Source organism: Taudactylus pleione, unplaced genomic scaffold (assembly GCF_031769625.1).
Source record: "Taudactylus pleione unplaced genomic scaffold, aTauple2 ptg000053l, whole genome shotgun sequence".
Classification (NCBI taxonomy): Eukaryota; Metazoa; Chordata; class Amphibia; order Anura; family Myobatrachidae; genus Taudactylus; species Taudactylus pleione.
Genome location: NW_028284455.1, coordinates 33259759 through 33281496, shown reverse-complemented (window position 1 = coordinate 33281496; position 21738 = coordinate 33259759). Strand labels below are relative to the sequence as shown.

General features: G+C 43.8%; 1 protein-coding gene across 3 annotated transcripts in view; it reads right to left on the bottom strand.

The window, feature by feature from the left end:
• POMGNT2 (protein O-linked mannose N-acetylglucosaminyltransferase 2 (beta 1,4-)) overlaps positions 1-21738 on the bottom strand; it is a 104073-nt gene that overhangs the window by 32659 nt on the left and 49676 nt on the right. For 2 of the 3 annotated variants that reach the window (XM_088463695.1, XM_088463702.1), the window contains 2 exons: positions 8670-8798; positions 8292-8404 (listed from right to left, as the gene is read on the bottom strand). The gene's annotated coding sequence lies outside the window, so the exon portion shown is untranslated. Of the gene's footprint in view, positions 1-8291; positions 8405-8558; positions 8605-8669; positions 8799-21738 lie in introns of those variants that run through there. The other variant, XM_088463711.1, reaches the window with a different exon arrangement.

Sequence of the window (21738 nt, the reverse complement as noted above, 5' to 3'; positions counted from 1 at the left end):
AAGGCTGCGGCTCAGGAGGCACTGCGTTCGACGACACAGGACCTGTTCTGCACATGCACAGAATGGGTATTACTTATGTGCAGGCGCCCCACCATCCCGGATATACGCAAACCATCTCTGAATTAGGCCCCGTGTTGTTTAAACCTTGCCCGTTTTGTTATAAAATTATGGAGCTGCATACTGTATGTCAGATATTTCCTATTGACCCAAAAGACTCAAATGATGAGAAAAAAAAAAAGTTAAAAACATTGAAAGATCGGCTAATTTTATTTTAAAAAAATTCTAAACAAGGAAGGCAAAAGACCATAAACTATATCAAGAGACAGGAACTATGGTTTGCTGAATAATTCAGCACTAGCAATTTGAAGTCATTATATTCTTGGGTAGCAACTAACTGGAAAGCATTAATAAATGAACAAATAGTACGCAGTGTTTAAAAAAGAGTCGGTTATTGGTTATGGGATTTATGGTAGAGGAGACAATATAAAAGTTGAAGATAGGCAAATAGTTGGTAGCATGATAATATGAAGCTAAAGAAAAATATTGTAAAAATGAAAAGCGAAGGCAACGCATAATTTAAATGTCCTAGTCTGCTGAGTTGTGTGTCATTTATGTTCAATACAAAGCGGCACAATGACTGAAACACCTTCTCTTTTAAAAAACAAATTCTGTACAGCATTGCTCTACAAAACAATGTAATTCTGGTAATAGTAAAGCCACTGGTCAATAACTAGATTTAGGGGTCTAGTTACTAAGCAGTGTTAGGAGAAAGAGGTTCTGATTCAGAGCCGGACGCTATTTGCGCTCGCTCGTCCAGAAAAAGGGGCTGGCTATTTAAATTGACCGTTCGCTCTTTGCGGTCTGTTGACGCATCTATGTCTGAACGAGCGAACAAAACATGCGGACGTTTTTTTGTAAAAAACGCCCCCTGGCCACTTGCATCATACGTCATCTCCGCTATTTATTAGATTAATCGAGTACATCGAAAGGCGAATGAACTGCTCGCTATTCATGTGGTTGCATTTTCCTACCGCAATCATGCGAGCAGTTCTGGCTAAAAGACACCCAAATGACGTGGTCGATGACGCTGCTTTGCTAATCATGCACACCCTTAAAACGCCCGTTTTGACCTTTAAGCACGCCTGCGTTCTGATTTCCACTCCCCGTTTTCATGAACCTTCCCCTGTTACCACCCACAAACGCCTCATCCTGTCACTCAAATTAGCAGGCACTCGCTATTTTGCAAGCATACGATTTTCGGCCGCACTGACTGGTTTGCGCATGCGTACTAAAACCCATACGCATGCGCAGATGTGCGAACATCGCTCGGAGCGAACGAGCGGCCGCTTACGAGCGGCTCTGAATCAGGCCCAGAGTGAAAAGTGATAAGGTGCCAGCCAATCAGCTCCCAACTGTCATCTCACAGGCTGTGTTTGAAAAATGACAGTTGGGAGCTGATTGGCTGGCACCTTATCACTTTCTTATCACTTTTCACTCTCTCTCCTAACACTGCTTAGTAAATAGAACCCTTAGGCTGCTAATAATGACTAGTTTCTATTTTTACATATTTAGTGTATGATTCTGTAGCAGAAAACTGTCCATGTGCTTTAGTATAACCTGCTCTTTTCCTGCCACCCATGTGACCAGCAGAGTCATGCTAGCAGCAGTATCTGTAATCTAGAATACAATTCCTCCAAATTGTGCCTAAGCTTTGGTCTCAGTGAGCCCTTAATATGTTACATGTTTACTGACTGAACAGACAGAGGTAGAAATACTTCCCAAGATGACCCATTTTGTCAATGGTAAGAATGTCGACATTCATCACGCCGACATGGTCAGAATGTCAATATGCTACACCCCGAAGGCTACCGACATCTTCAGATGGCGATGTCGATGGAGGCATTTTCAGAGGTGAGAGAACTTGCAACCCCTCTCCTGCAGCCCCTAACATCCTCCAATGTTTATCCAAAATGTCAAAAAATGTGGGGGAGACTTTTGAAAAATTTGTGCCTGGATTAAATTTATAGGGACTGCGTTTTTCCGAAAGCACTTTCTCTGTAGAATTTTTGATACATAGTACGGATAATCATATTAAAAATAATTATTCCCGCTGTTAACAGAATCGTTAAGAATTATGGTATCTCAGTGATTATTAATACATATATCACAATCTTCATAAAATCATATAAAAAAGTGAATATTTAAGATCAGGCTGCAGAAACAACTAATACCCCATTTACACAGACCTAAAACCCGGGTTGATACGCATCAACCCGGGATTTTTGTCAGTGTAAATGGATCCACCCTGCAGTGTAAACGGCGCAATCCGGGTCATCGTGACCCGCATGCCGCCCAATTGGACGGCTTCAGTGGTGCTTGGAGATGACATCATCTCCAAGCGTCCACTCAGGGGCAGAACTATGGGAGACAATGGAGGTGCCTGCCGCCGGGCTCCAGCTCTGAAGGGGCATCTCTATTATCCACAACATATTCACCACATTTAGGGCTATAACTATGTACCCGGAGTGTATCGTCACGGTCACATGACTCCCCTTCCCGGTACCTGAGAAGCCACCATAAACTAGTGGAGTGCTCCATGTCAGACCATCAGCTGCTGCCTTCGTCTATCTATAGCCTGTCTGCATGCGAATTGTTACATTACAGTGCAACGGCTATGACAGGGGAGGTGGGCACCAAATTATAACTTGCCTCCGGGCGTCTGGGATGAATTTACGCCACTGAGTCCACTGCAACGCTGGAAGAGCCGGGTCACTGCAGACCCGGCTCCGATGTGAACGGCGCCAAGTTGGTATTTTCCTGGGTCGGCGCCTCAGTCTAAAGGGGTAAGTTCCGGGTCTGATCCGGATTGGAACCCTGTTCCAACCCCCAGGTCAGACCTGGAACTTTGGTATTAAGGTGGTATTAGTGTGCATCCCAGGTCCAAGGGCTATTTCTTCTGGGATTGATATATACTTATAATGCATGCTCATACATTGATATATACTAAAAATACATGCTCATACATTGATGCGTTCTTGATTCAGTGTATGTACAGTATTCACATCATCTAATAGTACTAATGTTGAAATTATTATATAATATGAACAGCAGTCTTTAGTTTACACAATTTCTTTTTTAAAATACTATCACAATAATACTGTATTTTGTTCGCTTATAAATTTATGAACACATTTTATGAACACATTTTATGAACACATTTTATGAACACATTTTATGAACACATTTTATGAACACATTTGCATTTGTACTTAAAATGAAGTTTCACCAAAAGAGCTCAACATTCACGTATATTACATATAGTCTTATTGAATCGATCCCTATATTACATATAGGGGTCGATTCAATAAGACTAGACCTTCGAGTCTGAGCGAATATGTCGACTTAGGGTAGCTTGGGACTTGCTGACTTTTGTTCACAGCCCCATAGGGCTGCCTACAAAAATCTGTGATTCCGGGGAGACACCTGCTACTAGGGGGGCGAGATAAGGTGCAGTTGCCAGTGTTTTCACGCCATTGAATTGGCAACTCAACCTCCTCATATCTAATTGAATCAGTCCCAAAGCTAGAATTTTGAAACATTTTGGCAAACCTTTCCCATAAATAAAATCCTTCTTACAGGTGGCCACATATATTATCAGACACATTTGTGCTGCTTGCTAGTGCAATGCTCAAAGCAGGGCCAGATTAAGGCCTGTGGGGGCCCCTGGGCAACAAGCTTGTGTGGGCCCCTATGAAACTGAGATATATATATATATATATATATATATATATATAGTCCAAACCCCAAGTGGATGGATGGTTAGATATATTTATACACATACATACACACACACAGTATATATATATATATATATATATATATATATACACACACAAGCTATATATACTGTACATGTGTGTATATATATATATATATATATATATATATACACACACACTGTGTGTGTATGTATATATAAACACACAGTATATTTAAATGATATATATACACTGTATGTATGTGTATGTATATATATATATATATATATATTACACACACACAGGATATGTGCTTATATATATATATTATATTGCTATATATAGTGTGTGTATATATATATATATATATATATAAATAAAAATAGTGAGCTATCTGCCTGTCAGCTCTGTAGCTCAGCTCACGATAACTGCACCGCTGAGTCTGAGCTGTATCACGTGGGAAGGCTTAGAACAAAGGAGCCACTGGCACTGAGAATCTTCTCTATGCTGCAGCCTCAGCTTCTGTCAGCCAAACTCTCGCGAGACTTGACGTCATCTGTCAGAGCTGACGCTGCAGCACATAGAGAAGATTTTCAGTGGCTGGCTCTGACTATTGAAGCTCCTCGGCGGCTGCTGTTTAGGGAACAGCTGAGCCGCCGGAGAGGATCAGAGCGGAGACAGCTACATGCTGTTCTCCATTACAATATTTGTAACAGTGGCATGTCTGGGGACAGTGTGCAGTGATTGCGCTGAGCGGAAAAAACTGTGGGTCTTATGGATCCCTCGCTTTAAAAAATTGGGGTCCTACGCCACAGTTTCTGGGTCCCATCACATATTATGGGGGGTGAGGGCAGGCATCATTTGAGACAGTGCTGGGGGCAGGTAGCAGTTGGAGTAGAGGGGCTTAAGAGCAAGCAGCAGTTGGGGTAGAGCTGGGGGTAAGGCAGGGAGAAGTTGGGGTAGAGCTGGGGGTAGACGGCAGTAAGGGCAGGCAGTGCTGGGGGTAGTAAGTTTGTAAGGGTAGATATCAACTGGCGCAGTATTGGGGCAAGGATGTGGGTAGGGACAGGCAGTGCTGGGGGTAGGTAGGAAGGGTAGATAGCAGCTGGGGCAAGGAGGAGGATGGGAGCCGGCAGTGTTGGGGGTACGGAGGGTGTAAGGGTAGATGGCATCTGGTGCAGTACTGGGGGGCGAGGAGGGGGTTAGGGGTAGACAGTACTGGGGGTAGGCAGGGGGCAAGGCTAGATAGCAACTGGGGCAGTACTGGGGTGGGGCAAAGAGGTGGTAAGGTGTAGGCAGTGTTGGGGGTAGGGAGGGTGTGAGGGTCACCCAATGAATCGGTGACCATCAATGACCGCCAGTTGGCATTTCCGATTGGTGAATCAGTGTTTCCAATCCAATCGGGGGAACGGGCAATCTGTCAGTAGATACATGGGCCCCATAAGGTACATCAAGTGGCAGGAAATTATGCCTATATTCACCAATATGCAGAGCTACGCATATCTTGCAAGGCATCTGCCCACCATGTGTACTCTTGGTTTGCAAATAAATATCATCCGCCTATCCTACATGGCAGGGGGATCCAACATGCGGCCTTCCGGCTGCTATGGACTAAACCCACAGCATGCCCTGCCACAGTTTTGCTATTAGGGCATGTTAAAGCTGTGGCAGGGCATACTGGTATATGTAGTTCCACAGCAGCTGGAGGGTCGCTTGTTTAATACCCTGCTATACAGGAAACATACGAGTTGTTCGAATTTCATAATGTCAACAAGCAGAAGATCGACAGCAATATGCAGACACAGTTAAAATGCTGCTTAAACCATTTTAATGGCATTGATAGTATAAGAGTAAACATGCTAGTAATGTGTGGATTATGGATTCACCTACACTAAAAATACCATTGTTTTTTTTTCTTTGTATAATAGCAGCAGCAAGTTATATAGAACCACATGTCAAAATAAGACATATCAATCTTGTGTACAAAAAGATATCTTTTGCTACTGAAGCTAGGTTTAGTGCTTATAAGTTTGGTTAAACACAGGGAAAATATATTGTTATGCTGTAGAGGAATTGTACATGTTTATTTCTACATTATGAACTTTTTCAAAGTCAAAATAACCATTTACTGAAATATTTAGGTGTTGTCAAGTGCAGGCTGTCAGTTTTCTGTGCCAGCCCATGACGAACATACCTTACAGCCTGTTTATCACAGTTGAACCATCAGAGTGGTCACTGCTTGCAGTCTACAGAACAGATACACAGCCTGACACTTGTCATCATGGCACTCCATCAGAAAAAGAGACACATTAGACCCTATTTAATTTAGTATATATTAATTATTAACCTTTAGATAAAAGAAAGAATAGACCTAAGGTATATATAATTTGAGTGACCACAATTTTGTTTAATCCCACTTTGCGGCAGGATAAATGGCAACTGATAAATCAGAGGTAAGAGATTAGGGGCCCATTTATCAAAGTGAATTTGAGGTAAATTCCCCGAAAACACCTTTTTTCGGGGGTTTACCTCAAATACTAAGTATCCCCCGGATGTATGAAGGAGGGACCGCAGCAGGCATCTCCGATACCTGCTGCGATCCCTCCATTGCCGTCCGCAGCCGCCTCCCCCATAGGTTTCTATGAGGGATGCGATGCTGCAAAATGTATCAATATCGGGAATGCGAAGTATTCCCGATATTGGCCCCAGCAGCTAACGCTATCTGAAGATAGCGTTAGCCACTGTAGTCTATGGGGACTTACCGCATTTCTGCCGGCTGAGGGATCCCCCAGATCCCTCCGCTGGCAACGGGCGCGGCTCATGTGCAGTCTGCGGGACTGCGCATGCGCAGAAGCCCCTACTGCCATCCGGAGACATCGCAGGGACGGGCTCTTTTCGGAGCCCGTCTCCCTGCATGTCCCGGATAATACATCCGGCAGATATGATCGCATTTTGCAATGCGATCAGCGACGGTACTGCATGCCCTGATCGCATTGCAAAATGCGATCATTAATAAATGGGCCCCTAACTCCTATTTCCATAGTGTTATGAGACAGTGTACATTCCACAGACTATGAAAAGCCTGCCCAATAAATCCTCACGCTGCAATTCATCCACCAACTGAAATGTTCTCTGTATGAGAGGAATGAGCCAACCACTTGCACCGGAAAAGCCCCAGAGACACAAAAGCTTGTATTACACCACAGCAACTAAAGCTCCCACCAGTACTCAGCGGTTTAATCAACTTGACCAAAAGAAGTGCACTCCCAAGCAACTGAACCAAACACTAATGATTACTACAAGTCCCTCTCACCATGTTACCACTTACAGCCCCATGTGTCTGTATGCTCACTGTTTCTTTGCATAGCATCCCAGATTACAAAGCACCTCGGGTATGGAATCCTCTTGATTCCTTTCTGTAATGTAGCCCCAACTGCAAACACCTGATGTCATGCAGCTCCAGCGGACAGTGCCTCCAGAAGCTGCAGTTAATGCCTTGTAAGCCCTTGTGACAGAAGAGGGTGTTGGACCTGCCCTCACGCCGAGTGCCGGGTAAGTTCTACCGCCTGGGGGCCGGACCTGCCCTCATGCTGGGGCCAGCCTCCCGCCGAGTGCCGGACCTGCCCTCCCGCCAGATGCCGGGGAAGTCCACCCGCTTGGGGGCAGGACCTGCCGTCCCGTCGGGTGCCGGGGAAGTCCTACCGTCTGGGGGCTAGATCTACCCTCAAGCAGGGTGGCGGGCCATCCTCCCGCCGGGTACTGGGGCCGCCTGGCCTCTCTGTAGTGCCGGGCGCTGTAGCATGCAGCACAGACGCTAAGGTATAGTCCTCCCTGGCGGGCCAGGGAGACATCAATCATTTAAGCAGAAGCCAAGATATTGGCCGCGATAGAGAGCGTCCCCAGGGACCCACTCACTCCGCAAAAGTGAGTCTCTGGTCCTCATTTTCGGTTAAATACGCGCTATAGCGCGTATTTGCGATCACTGAGTGTGGGGGCCCCCTATGTGTGGGGGCCCCTGGACGACCGCCCCTAACGCCCCGCCTATAATCCGGCCCTGGCTCAAAGTGATTGTGTTGTATTGAGTATGATACACTATTAGAAGTTTGCAGTGCTGTAATGCATTACCGAGAATATTGTTAAGCTTTTTTCCCTGTCGGGAGGCCTGCTATTCGAACAGTATGTCACCTCCAACGCTGTGTGAATGAGGGGTTTCACACAGTATGCACTTAGTGCTCACTTTAATCATATAACTGAGATGTAGTAATTCTATATTAATAATATCAACAATAACAGAACACGCAAAGGATAAAAACACAGTTCTTAATGATCAGTCTCTCTATTTTGTAAATCATTATTGTGCTTCTTAAAGAAATATAAAGCAAGATGCAATTCCCGACGATGCATCATTAAAATGTGAACTACTGTACCTTACAGCAATAAGGGTTGCTATAAATAGGACACATACGAACGCGATTTGGTGAAATGAAATTATGAGTCCTATTGCAATGATTAAAAGCTATCATTAACACTCACCATAAGACCATGCTGTTTATGACTCCAGTACAGCTGCAAGCTTGTGATTCTGAGGCTGCAGAGAATGGGAGATCACCACTTCAGTCCAAGCATACAGTGCATAGCTCACATTGCTAAGAATAGAATTGGGAAAACAAAAGACATTGTTATTTGGAGTTCCCTCGTCTTCCCGTCTGCAGAGTAAAAAATGGATGAAGGGGGATCTTATGGCTGATTGGAGAATTATAAACAAATCTCGGCAAGCCTGTTTCATTCATGTGATAATACCTGTTTTCAGTGCACCATCTGCAGACTGAACTGTCATTTGCTGCTCTCCCCCATTTCAGTTCTGAGCATGCTCTGTCTGTCGCTAATGTCCTATTGCTCTAGCTGGCTCACCTCAATTTGTTAGCTTCCCAGAGGTCAGCGCTGCATGCAGGATGATTTGCTGCAGTGCTTCTGAAAATCCCCACAGGGCAGGAAAGGACCAGAAGACGTAGTAATATAGAAGTGTAAAGTGCAGCGTAGCTGAAAAAGGAGAATGCATATTGTCCAAAGCTGTACTAAAATTGTTCATATATAGAAATGGTATAAACTGCAAATCAAACTGTACTATTATTACATTTTATTTATAGGACGCCACAAGAGATCCGCAGCGCCATAAATACAGTAAAGGGTACACAGAACATTACATTACAATACAGTAACCAAAATATAAATACAGCACAAGTAACAATTAGCAACACAATTCTCCATACACAATACAGCTGGGAAGGTGAAGGCTGTCATAGAAGTGCTAGAGAAGAAGGCTGTGAGACAGTGGGGAGGAGGACCCTGCTCCTAGGAGCTTACAATCAAAATACAAAAGAATATTCATATTCAGTATAATCAGAAATTTCTGTACCAAAGGAATTTCGAATAGTACAGTGATGTGCTTTAAATCTATTTCTGAAAAACATTATTAATACGTTTCCAACAATGAATTAACCATTTCTGACTTCATTACTTAACATGCTTTAGTGAGCACAATATGATCTGTTATATAATTTTACCAACAGATGGTCAAAAAGTTAATTATTTCCATCACTTTTTAATTATTGTTTTAAGCAGAATTTCCACAGTGATGCCTAGAATGAAATCACAGGAAAGAACCATCTGCTTCTGTCTAATCCTGTGTACTTAAGGTTCACAATTATTTTATTTCTTGAGACAGCCACATCTTTCCTGATCTCCTTTTTAACTTTATATGTGGATCGTTTTAAAAGAATTTTCTTTGAATTGTCTCAAAACAAAATAACCTGATAGCAATAGGAATATGGTTTAATATTCTCTGAAGGAATTAAGAAAGCTAATGTCCCCAGCAGAAACCAAGGAACCTTTTTAACTTTAATAAAAAAAACCCATAAAGACAAATAATACTCACTTTATTATTATTATTATTATTATTAGGATATTTTTATTATACCTCCCAAAAATGTAGAAGTTTTGCGTTGGATAATGGGGGTAGTGTTAGGGCATGGCCACGCTTTTGGGAAAAAATATTTTTATTGCCACACGAGGGAGTGGCAGGGGAGATACCTTGGTGAATCACACAAAATCTGGATTAATGTGCCACCATCAGGGGGTCCCCTAATAGGGGGCGCTGATGATCCTGGTGGCAAGATGATCCTGGCAGCATCGGTGCTGATGATCCTGGCAACAAGCTGCCTCTGATTCATAATCTGTGAATCAGAGACAGATTGTGGCTGGGATTATCGGTGCTGCTGCAGCCAGATAAGGAGGTTCACAGGGTATGTTGTCAGGACCCCTCTCTCCGGGACGGGTGAAGGTCCCCTCTTGCCAGCTGTGTACCTTCACCCACCTCTACTTCCCCTCTTCTCCCCATCTCTTCCATGGTTTCCTCCATTAAAGCAGACAGTAAAACCACCTACTTGCCTTGGCTTTCCCTTTCCTCAGTGCCCACTCCTGAGTCCATTTTCCTGTACATGTTGTTTTCTCCTTTTGTGTAAGCTTCTCCTGCCCATGTATGCCTTTGCTACCCATGTCCATCTGTGTCCTTACCCTCCAGACCCATGTGTGCCTCTGCCCCTATGTGTGCTCCTGTCTTCTTGGCTATAATTGTCTCTGCCCCCTGGCCCATATGTGTTTCTGCCCCCCTGTAGCCATGCTTGTCTCTGTCCCCATGCTCAAGTGTGTATCTTCCCCTCATGCACGTGTGGTGCTTCTATTGTATTGTATTGTATTTATTGTTGTCATCAGCAAAACAAGTTTGACAGACGAAATTACATTGCACTTTTTTAAAACAGTGAATAGCAATCCATGGTAAAGGTTATCACAAACAATTTCACAAAAATAATAAAATTAAAATTAACTAAAGAGATACAATCATAGCATTCAACATGCGCACAGCAGATGGAAGAAAACTAACCCTCAAGCGACTCGTACGTGCCCGAAGTACTCTAAACCGCTTTAAAGATGGGAGCTTATCAAAAAATTCATGAAATGGATGGCTTGGATCCGATATGATACCCTTGGTTCTCTTTAGAACCCTAAGCCCATAAACATCATGAATAGTTGGCAACTGCACGCCAATGATTTTGCTGGCGGTCCTAACAACCCGTTCCAGTGCACCTCTTTCACTCGCTGTGCAGTTGCCATACCAGATAATGATACCAAACGTCAGAATGCTCTCAATTGAGCATCTGTAAAAGTTTAGCATAGTTACTTTGCTAACTCCCGAGGCCCTCAAACGTCTTAGGAAAAACAAACGCTGTTGCGCCTTTTTAATTAGGGACAGTGTATTTAAAGACCATGTCAAATCTGCCGCAACCTGGATACCCAGAAATTTAAAAGACTCAACTATATCAACATCCTGGTTGTTAATAGACACTGGCAATTTCTGCTCTAAACATCTCCTACGAAAATCAATTACCAGTTCTTTTGTCTTGTCACCATTTAGGAGCAAGTGATTATCACCACTCCAAGAAACCAAATTTTTGATCTCTTTCCTATAATGGGACTCATCATTCCTGCTAATTAACCCAACGACTGCAATATCATCAGCAAATTTGATGATTTTCACAGAATCAGAAGTCGACACGCAGTCGTGGGTAAATAGCGAGTATAATAGGGGGCTGAGAACACAACCCTGGGGAACACCAGTCTTAATCAACACTTCCCCCGACACAGCACCTCCAATTCTAACTACTTGTGGTCTATCAGTTAAAAAGTTTAAAACCCAGTTACAAATAGACCCACTTAACCCAAAGTCAAACAACTTAGATGTTAGTGAGACGGGAATAACCGTATTAAAAGCAGAACTAAAATCAACAAAGAGTATCCGAACATAAGAATCCCTCACTTCCAAATGAGCTAAAATAGAGTGAAGTGCTGTAAGTACCGCATCATCAGTGCAACGATTTTTCCTATATGCAAACTGAAAAGGATCAAAATCTACTGGGAAAAAAGATTGAATATGTCCTAATACCAGCCTTTCAAAGCATATCATTATCAATGAAGTTAGTGCAATTGGGCGATAATCATTAAGGCATTTTACTACCCCCTTTTTTGGAACTGGAACAATATTTGCCTTCTTAAAACATCTCGGCACTACACAATTAAAAAGGGACAAATTAAATAAGACCGTTAATATCCAACTTAACTGGTCTGCACACCCCTTGAGGACTTTACCGCTAATCCCATCCGGGCCGGCTGATTTACACAAATCAACCCGACGTAGACATTTAATCACATCATACTCCTCCAACATAAGAGGAGACTCCCCCACCCGGGGAATTTGGGGCGTAACAGAAAAACTATTCTCTTGATCAAACCTAGAGTAGACCCCAGGCTCATGTATGCCTCTCCCATCCATGCCCATGTGTGCCTCTGGCGCCTTACCAATGTGTGCTGATGCAACCCATGCTCATGTATGCCTCTGCCTCCCCTACCCTTGTATGCATCTGACTCCACTCAACAATTGTCTCTACTCCTCTCAGCATGTGCACCATGGGGCCACCCTCTTGCATGTGTTCATCTCTGTCTCCTTTGTGTGTATGTTTGTTGGATTTTTTCTTTCCATTTGCATGTATGTCTCCCTTTGTTCCATCAGTCCCCCCATCCCACATCTTCTCTCTCCTCCTCCCATCTGCCCGCCCCTTAATCAATTCCTTCTTACGCCATACCTTCGCTCCCCTCAACTACTTCATGCTGATCAAAGTAACATGGAAGAACAGAGACACACGTGTTTAACACCAAAAGGTGGAACATAAGGATAGTAGGCAAGTACAATTTCAGGGTGTTACAGCAGATAACTGCTATTTTTTGCAGTAACCCCTTATTGCATTAAGGGTTATATTTACTATGGTGAGATTTTTCAGAAGTGGAGATGTTGCCCATAGCAACCCATAAGATTCTACTTAATATTTAACAAGCACCTTCTAGAAGATAATAGCTAGAGTCTGATTGGTTGCTAAGTGCAACATCTCCACTTCTAAAAAATCTTACTTTAGTAAAAGTACCACTCAGACTGCCTTTTCATCGGGAGACCTATTTAAGTATCACGGAAGTACTTGGTAATTGTACCATTGCATTTCCTGAAAAGAATATATATTTTAAATGCTTTATTCTTTATATATGTACCCCAGTCCCCCAAAGCCTTAATTCAGCTGGTAGTCAGTGACACTGTGTAGCGCAATCTCTATCTGTAAGTGTTGACAATCAGTCTGGTGCCAAGCGGAGAGGTCTTACAGCAAGTGGGGAGATATAGGGGGCACATTGGGATGTCTGGGGGTCATATGGCACATTTCAGCACTGTGGGGAGGTCAACATATCATGCGTTTGCTCCAGGCACCAGGGCTATGCGCTACACCTCTGCCTCCACAAGGCCAATGGGAGAAGTGAACCAAAGAGGAGAAGGCCCAACCTGTTTTATTTATGCTGGCCCCACAATTTCTGATGGCAGCACTCAAATTAGGACAGTTGGAAGGATGTTTTTATTAAAGTGTGTCCCCTACTATGACCCACAGAGTGATCATTTTAAAATGTATAATAAGCTTTTTTCTCAAATTATTAAAATGTATGTTATGGACATGTATTGATAATCTACCACAATTTATATTTGAGTACAGCAGAGCATTTATCTCCTTATCCATGAAAATTGTTGTACAGTATGTTTCAAAATAGAAAATCTGATTTAGTTTGTGGTCTGAAAGCCTACTGATTTCCATGGTGCTGATACTTCACTTCTGAGAGATGCATCATCAAATAGGCAATATAAGACATATAATGGTGCAAATCACATTTACAGGGGCTAATACAGAGTTCGCAGTATATGAGCGTAAATTACAAATATTACACAGAGCCACCCATAGCATAGATAAAAAATAGATAAGTCTGTATCCAGATTAGAAAAATAGTTTTACTAGCAGCTGCACTTAACACCAGTAAGAGTTTACAACATCCCTTAGACATACGTTGGCTCTGCGGTAAAATTCCCAGTATGGCCCATTCAGGATCTAAAGACAGAAAATTAACCAATTAATCCAGGGCTTCTCTACGAACCTGGAGACAGAAAACTCTGACAAGGGGATAAGACCATAAGTAATGAAACAAGTCAGCATTACTTTTCTGACATTGGAGACACGTGCGAGGAAGAGGATCCCATTAAAAAATGACAATGTGGGCTAATATATGTTCTGTGGTATATATATTCAGGAATAGCTCTCGGTAAGAGCTAGCAGGAATAAAGCGACATGAGTCATACAGATTTTTAAGTAATCCTTCTACAGTGAGGTTGGAAAAGTGGCACAGCCATTAGGGCAGGGCAGTCTGAAGAGTACCATAATCTAATTTGCTATTTAGGAACAAGTAATGACTCGAAACTGACCCATGTACAGGTGGCTTAGAAGCCAGGAGCGTATCTAGAGTATTATCCCAGTCCTAGTTGGAGAATTTACGAACAATTTGGCTCACATAATGCTGTGCCTGGTAATAAGCAAAAGGGAATGGGGATGAAAACTCATGTTTCTCAACTGGCCGGTGGAACATGAGGGGCCTTCAAGATCTCAGGGCCTGATTCAGAGCCGGACGCTATTTGCGCTCGCTCGTTCAGAAAAAGGGTCTGGCTATTTAAATTGAGCGCTCGCTCTTTGCGGTCTGTTGACGCCTCTATGTCTGAGCGAACGAAACATGCGCTCGCTATTTTGTAAAGACGCCCCCTGGCCGCTCGCATCATACGTCATCTCCGCTATTTATTAGATTAATCGAGTACATCGAAAGGCGTCTGAACTGCTCGCAGTGCTTGTGGTTGGATTTTCCTACCGCAATCATGCGAACAGTTCAGGCTAAGAAACAACCAAGTGACGTGATCGATGACGCTGCTTTGTTAATTATGCACACCCTTAAAACGCCCGTTTTGACCGTTTGGCACGCCTGTGTTCGGATCTCCACTCCCCGTTTTCAAGCACCTTCCCCTGTTACCACCCACAAACGCCTCATCCTGTCACTCAAATTAGCAGGCACTAGCTATTTTGCAAACACACGTTTTCCGACCGCACTGACTGTTTGGCGCATGTGTATTACGACCCATACGCATGCGCAGATGTGCGAACATCGCTCGGAGCGAACGAGCGGCCGCTTACGAGTGGCTCTGAATCAGGCCCTCTGTCCGCTAACCATTCAACGGAGTGTATATCCCTTGCTGCCCACATTAGGAAATGATTCGTACCTAAACCATGTTGAAACTCTGGGTTTCGTATTAATGGAAGAAACAGAGTTTTATGCGCATTTAAGCCCTGTGTATAACGTAGCACATGCCACAACTGATACGTCGATTCTCCAGCAGATCTGTGGGTATCTCTTGATCCTGGAGATGTAAAAAGGAAACTACATTACAATCTGTTAGAAAATTCTCCTCTAGGCCCGAGTCCATGTTAATATCTGTACCATGTAACCAATCACGTAAATGCCGCAAAAGCGCTGCATGATTGTAATGTTAGGAAAATGTATTCCCCCATTATATTTAGTCTGTTGAAGTTGAATTAAGTCCTATTTTATGTCGTTTATGGTTCCAAATAAATTTAACAAAGACCGAATTAAGCTTTTTAGTATCCTCCAATGAGAGAAATAAAGGCAGTGACTGGAATAAATCAATCAATCTTTGGAATATAATAATTTTGAGCAAGCTAGCCCTACCCAAATAGCTGGAGACAACGCCACCCATTCAGATCCCTAACCAAATCCGTGATAGCCTTAGAGATATTCATACGGTATAAAGAAGAGGGTTTTTTAGTGATCTGCACACCTAAATATGAAAATCTCCCCTTAGCCCAGGCAAAGGTTACTCTAGCATTCCAGTGAGGCCAATTGAAGCCCAGATGCAGATACAAGGCAATAGACTTTTCTGAGTTAACATGAAGTCCCGAAATATCTCCAAAATCTCCAAGTAAAGACAGCAGATGGGGTATTGAGGTATTGGGATGAGATAAATACAGTAACACGACGTCTGCAAATGCTGTGGCCTTAATTTCCCTTGAACCCACCTGTATTTCCTGAATGTTAGAGTCTTGTTGGATCAATCGTAAAGTGGATCTAGTGATAAATTAAAGAGAAGGGGGATAGTGGACATCCCTGTCAGGTGCCCCTAAACATCTTAACTTCCCCCCCTTTCAGTCTATTCAGTAAAAGAGTCGTACATGGGGAGGTGTAGAAATAGCGCACCAGGCCAATAAAGTCCTGACCAAAAGATCTGCGTGATAGGATTTCATATAGATGTGGCCAGAGGACAGTATCAAAAGCCTGGTGGCTAAGTAACAAGTTGGAGGAAGAGGTATCTTTGGATGATGTAGCTGCGACGGCCAATCGAATTCCTTTAACCAAGTGGTGGCCTTTTACAAAGCCAAGTTGATGAGGTGTCAAAAGGTCTGGAAGAATAGCTTGTAATCTATTAGCAACAATTTTTGCAAGAATTTTAAAGTCTAAATTAAGTAAAGTTATTGGTCGGTACAAGACTACTAATTGTTGGTGTTTGTTGGGTTTGGGTAGAAAAAGAGTGTGAGAAGAATTAAAAGAGGGATAGCTAGGAGCCTGTCTATGTTAGATGATACAAATCCAATAAAATTGAGGACATGTCCTGACCTATTATTTTTGAAATAATCACTACTAAATCAATAAACCATTTATTTAATGTGCAATAAAGGCATTTGCTGTTAGCATTAATTAAACAACAAAAACATATCTAGTACAGCAGAAATTACTCCCCATCTACAGAAGAAAATAAATTGCTTAAACACAGCCACAAAAGCATAACTTGTGCAAAAGTGATTTAAAAATAAGCACCGATCTCTATCATGGAAGGGTTAACGAACAAGCAATTCACTAGAGCGGGTGACTGTTGTTATTATCATCATAGAGTATATTATATCATATATCATCATTTATTTGCAAAGTGTACTGCATATTAGGTAACCTAATCATTGTTGCAGAACATCTAATTTTGAATTATTTGCAAAGTGAATAGATTACTAGACCTAGTTCTTCTTAGCTTTGTGGTATTCCCTGTTTGTTTATTTTAGGACATGTATTGCTAGCCATATTAGTGGGAGGATATTGGGAGTTGATTAGATTAATTGCATACACATGCAAGCACTGACTATTTAAGTTTCATAGGAAGGCTGCAGGCTCTTGGGATGTGTAGGGCATAATTATTATAAGTGCATAATTTGTAAAAGTGCATTTCTTACCAAATTCGGCATTATACCGGCATTATACCGAAGTTAAACTGAAGGAGACCACTCTAACCTTAAACCATTCTTTAACAAGAACATAATGACAAAGTATAATCAAGAAATGTAAGTTCACAATATCTACACTACAAGCAACTGCTGTCTGCATCACCTGGACAATCAATACTGGCCTCTGGCCCTGATTCAGAGCCGGTCGCTCTGACAGAGCGCTCGCTCTGAATCAGGGCTGGTCTTTTTTTTTCTTAGAACGGCCTCCTGGCCACTCGCATAGCTGTGGGTGACCACCCACAGCTATAGCGAGCGGCCAGGAAGATGGTCGTGATGGTCAAGACCATCGCGACCATCGGGCTTGCGACGAGAACCTTGTGGTAGGGTCTCGTTGCCGCAAGCCCCAGAGAGATTTCGGCTCTAACAGACCCGAAATCTCTCCCACTGACATCACTCGTGATGTCAGTGGGGCCGGCCCCAAACGGAGACGTTCACATGGGAACGCCTCCATTTGGGCAGCCACTCTCACGGCCCGCCCACCAAAGGGGGCGTGCTGTCACTCAACATCGACAGCACGCCCCCTTTGGTACAAGACCCGGAGCGATGGATTGCCCGTCGCTGTCCTGGTCTCGCGCATGCGCACGACGGAGCCGGCTCCATCGTGCGCATGCGCTCTGGGCCACCATCGACCTGGTTGCGAGCGCTCAGCGCTTGCGACCGGGTCTGAATCAGGCACTCTGTTTGCTCACTCTAAGAACTTACACTTGCTAATATTTGTACTGACTTGCTCATTTCACAAACAACTCATAGCTTACTGTATTCAGTGCCAATCTCAGTTTATTTCTTAGAAATAATGTCTTCCCACCTCTTTTCTCTGTCCCTAGCCTGTCATCTGTCTTCTAATTCAGTTTACTTTAATATTCCATTTATCCTCTTCTCCTCTGCTCAATAATAGTTTGGAAATTTTGCAGGCACATTTTCCTCCATTGTACTATTACTTGCTTCTCTGCAAATCTCTTGTACTGACTGTAACTCTCATACTTTATTCCTACATTTAGTTTTCCTGCCCCTATTCAACTCATCCACACCATTATCATGTGTACTTCCCCCTCCACTCATTGTCTACCTAATCCTCTGCTCTACCCCCTTTTTCCACCTACCGGTATATCATTTCCCCCTTGTCTCCTCCACCTCCTCCTTCCTTAATCTCACCTCCTCTGTCTGCCGTCCTCCCTCTCCTCTCCCACTACTACACTCTCATTCTCTTCTACCCCTCCTATGTCCTACTACCCCACTGATAATCCCTCCTCCAAACCTCATCTCCATGTCACCCCACCCCCATCATATTAAACTCCCTCCCTGCCAACCACCTACAGGTTCTCTTCCAAGGACTGGTCCCCGTTTAATCTCTCCACTACATTCATCTCGGCCACCCATATTTAACTCACCTTCTCGCTACAGCAACCCAAATAATCTAATTCACATCTCTCCCACAAACACTGTCCCTCTATCCTGTGCCCTCTGGAATGCCAGATCAGTATGTAACAAACTCGTACCCACCCACGACCTTTTCATCCCTAAAAACTTGCATCTCCTAGCCATTACTGAAACCTGGATTTTACCCTCTGACACCACTTCCCATGCTTCTCTCTCCTCTGGGGGCCTCATCTTCTCTCATACCCATCGGCCTGGGGATTGCCATGGTGGTGGGGTAGGGGTCCTTCTATCCCCCGGTTACTCCTACCAACTCATACCCTCTGAACCATCTCTTTCTCTACATTTGAGGTTCAAGCTATACGCCTCTTCCAACCAGTTCACTTTAGAGTAGCTGTCATTTACCGTCCCCCTGGCCCTCCTTCCAAATTAATTGACAACTTTGCTTCCTGGCTCCCTCACTTTCTCTCCTCTGACCTTCCCTCTATTATCCTAGGTGACTTCAATATTCCTATTGATATCCCCACAGAAGCCTCTGCCTCCTCTTACCCTCACGTTTTCATTTGGTCCCTCCCAATGGTCCTCCTCACTCTCCCATGTGAGTGGGCATTAGCTTGCCCTAGTCTTCACTCACCATTGTGATATTTCTGATTACTAAGGGCACCATCACTAAGCGTAACATTGAGGCTATTGACACCATTTATTTTTCTTCTTAGCTTGACTCAATTCTCTCCCCTATCCTGTCTCTCTCCTGCCCTGAACAAGCCATTTCCCTACACAATACCTCCCTTACTTCTGCTCTGGACTCTGTTGCTCCGGCGATCACTATTATTTACACCTCAACCCTGGCATTGCAAATGCACCAGATACCTTCAAAAGTGTTTGTGAACTGCCGAGCGACAGTGGAGAAGATCACGCTCTAAGGCTGATTTTCGATTTTCTCCATTTCAAATTTATGCTCTCATCATACAGTGCCGCCCTTTCCCTCTCTAAACAGTCATATTTCAAGAACCTCATGTCTTCTCAGTCCTCAAATTCTCAACATCTCTTCACCACCTTCAACTCCCTCCTCTGCCCACCCGCTCCTCGCCTCCCCTCCTCGCTCTCTGCCCTTGACTTTGCTACCTACTTTATATCTAAAATTGACTCCATACGTCAGGACATCATATCCCACCAGTCCCCCTGCTATCCACCTACTCCTTTCCCAGATCACCCCTCTCCTTCCATTTTACCAACTATAACTTTCTTCTCCCCTGTATCTGGAGAGGAACTAATGCCCTCATCCAGTCCTCCCCCCTTCCACCTCCCCCCTTGACCCTATCCCTTCATGTCTCCTCCTCTACCTCTCTCCTTCTGCCTGCTCCCATCTTGCCCACCTCCTTAATCTCTCCCTATCATCAGGCACTGTCCTGTCTGCATTCAAACATGCCCTTGTCTCCCCCATACTAAAAAACCTACCCTTGATTCTAACACTCTCTCCAACTACCGTCCCATCTCTCTCCTCCCTTTTGCCTCCAAGCTCCTTGAGCATGTTGTTTACAACCGCCTTACCACCTTTCTTTCCTCCCACTCCCTCCTTGACCCTTTTCAGTCTGGCTTCCATTCTCTTCACTCCACTGAAACTGCCCTCACAAAAGTCAGCAATGACCTCCTTGCTGCTAAATCCATGGGCCACTACTCTCTACTCATTTTCCTTGACCTCTCTGCTGCTTTCGACACTGTGGACCACCCTCTCTATGTGACACTGCCCTCTCCTGGCTATCTTCCTACCTCTCTGACCGATCCTTCTCTGTCTCCTCTTCTCCCCCACAGCCTCTTGCAGTAGGTGTTCCCCAAGGTTCTGTTCTTGGACCCTTCCTTTTCTCACTCTATACATCCTCATTAGGACCTCCAATATCATCTCTATGCGGATGATACTCAGATCTACCTTTCCTCCCCTGACCTCTTTCCCTCTCTCCTCATTCGTGTCTCCAACTGTCTCTCTGCCATCCCTTCCTGAATGTCCCAGCGATTTCTTAAACTTAATATGTCTAAGACTGAGCTAGACTGAGCTAATCATCTTCCCACCCCCTACATAACCACACTTCCCACCATTTCTTTATCAATTGATGGCACAACTATCTCCTATTATCAAAGTGCGCTGTCTTGGAGTTATCCTGGACTCCTCCCTCTCCTTCAAACAACATATCCAGAATCTCTCACAGTCCTGTCATTTTCATCTTAAAAAAATTTCCAAGATTAGACCCTTTCTTACCCAGGATGCCACTAAAACCCTCATACACTCATTGGTCATCTCCAGATTGGACTACTGTAACCTCCTCCTATCTGGCCACCCCAACTCCCTTCTCTCCACTCTCCAGTCTGTCCTCAATGCTGCTGCTCGGCTCATCTTCCTCTCAAAATGCTCTGCATCTGCCTCCCCTCTACTACAAGTCTCCACTGGCTCCCCTTCCCTTTAGAACCCAATTTAAGGTTCTCACACTCACTTACAAAACCCTCAGCCATTCCTCTCCCATTTACATCTCTGATCACATCTCCCTTCACTCTCCTGTCCGCCCTCTTCGTTCAACAAATGCACGCCGCATCTCAAGCCAATTGATTACTTCCTCCCACTCCCGCCTCCAAGATTTTGCCCGCGCTGCTCCACACCTTTGGAACTCTCTCCCACTTTCCATCAGACTCTCCACCTCTCTTCAATCCTTCAAATGGGCTATCAAGACCCACTATTTCATCAAAGCCTTCCAGTTCTCAGCTTAACTTGCTGCTACATACTCCTTCCTCCCTGCCTACCCCACTGTGTCACCCCTGTTTGTCTGTCCCTCCACTTTAGAATGTAAGCTCCTATGAGCAGGGCCCTCTACCCTCTTGTGCTTCTCCTTACTCTACCTTCATCTACTTCTTACTCTCTACCAGGGCACCTAACATTTGGTTGCTTTGCATTGTTGCTTATCTGGGTGTTATGATCGCAAATTTAGCAATGTATATTATCCATGTCCTGTATTGTATTGTACTGTACTGTAAGTCACTGTAAATCAACCTATTTCATTATGTACTTTGTAAGGTTCTGCGGAACCCTTGTGGCACCATATAAATAAACAATAATAATAATAATAATCATCATCCAGTGCACAGGTCAAATGGCCCTAGAGACATTATTCATATGTTTAAGGAGGGACTGCTTATTATAACAAGACACAGGTATTTCTGAATATTAAAGCAACCAAAATGCCAGACCTCTAGACTGGAGACCACAGGATCTCTTCTTCCAAATCCTTTAGCAGCAACCAGAAGTGGCAATAAGA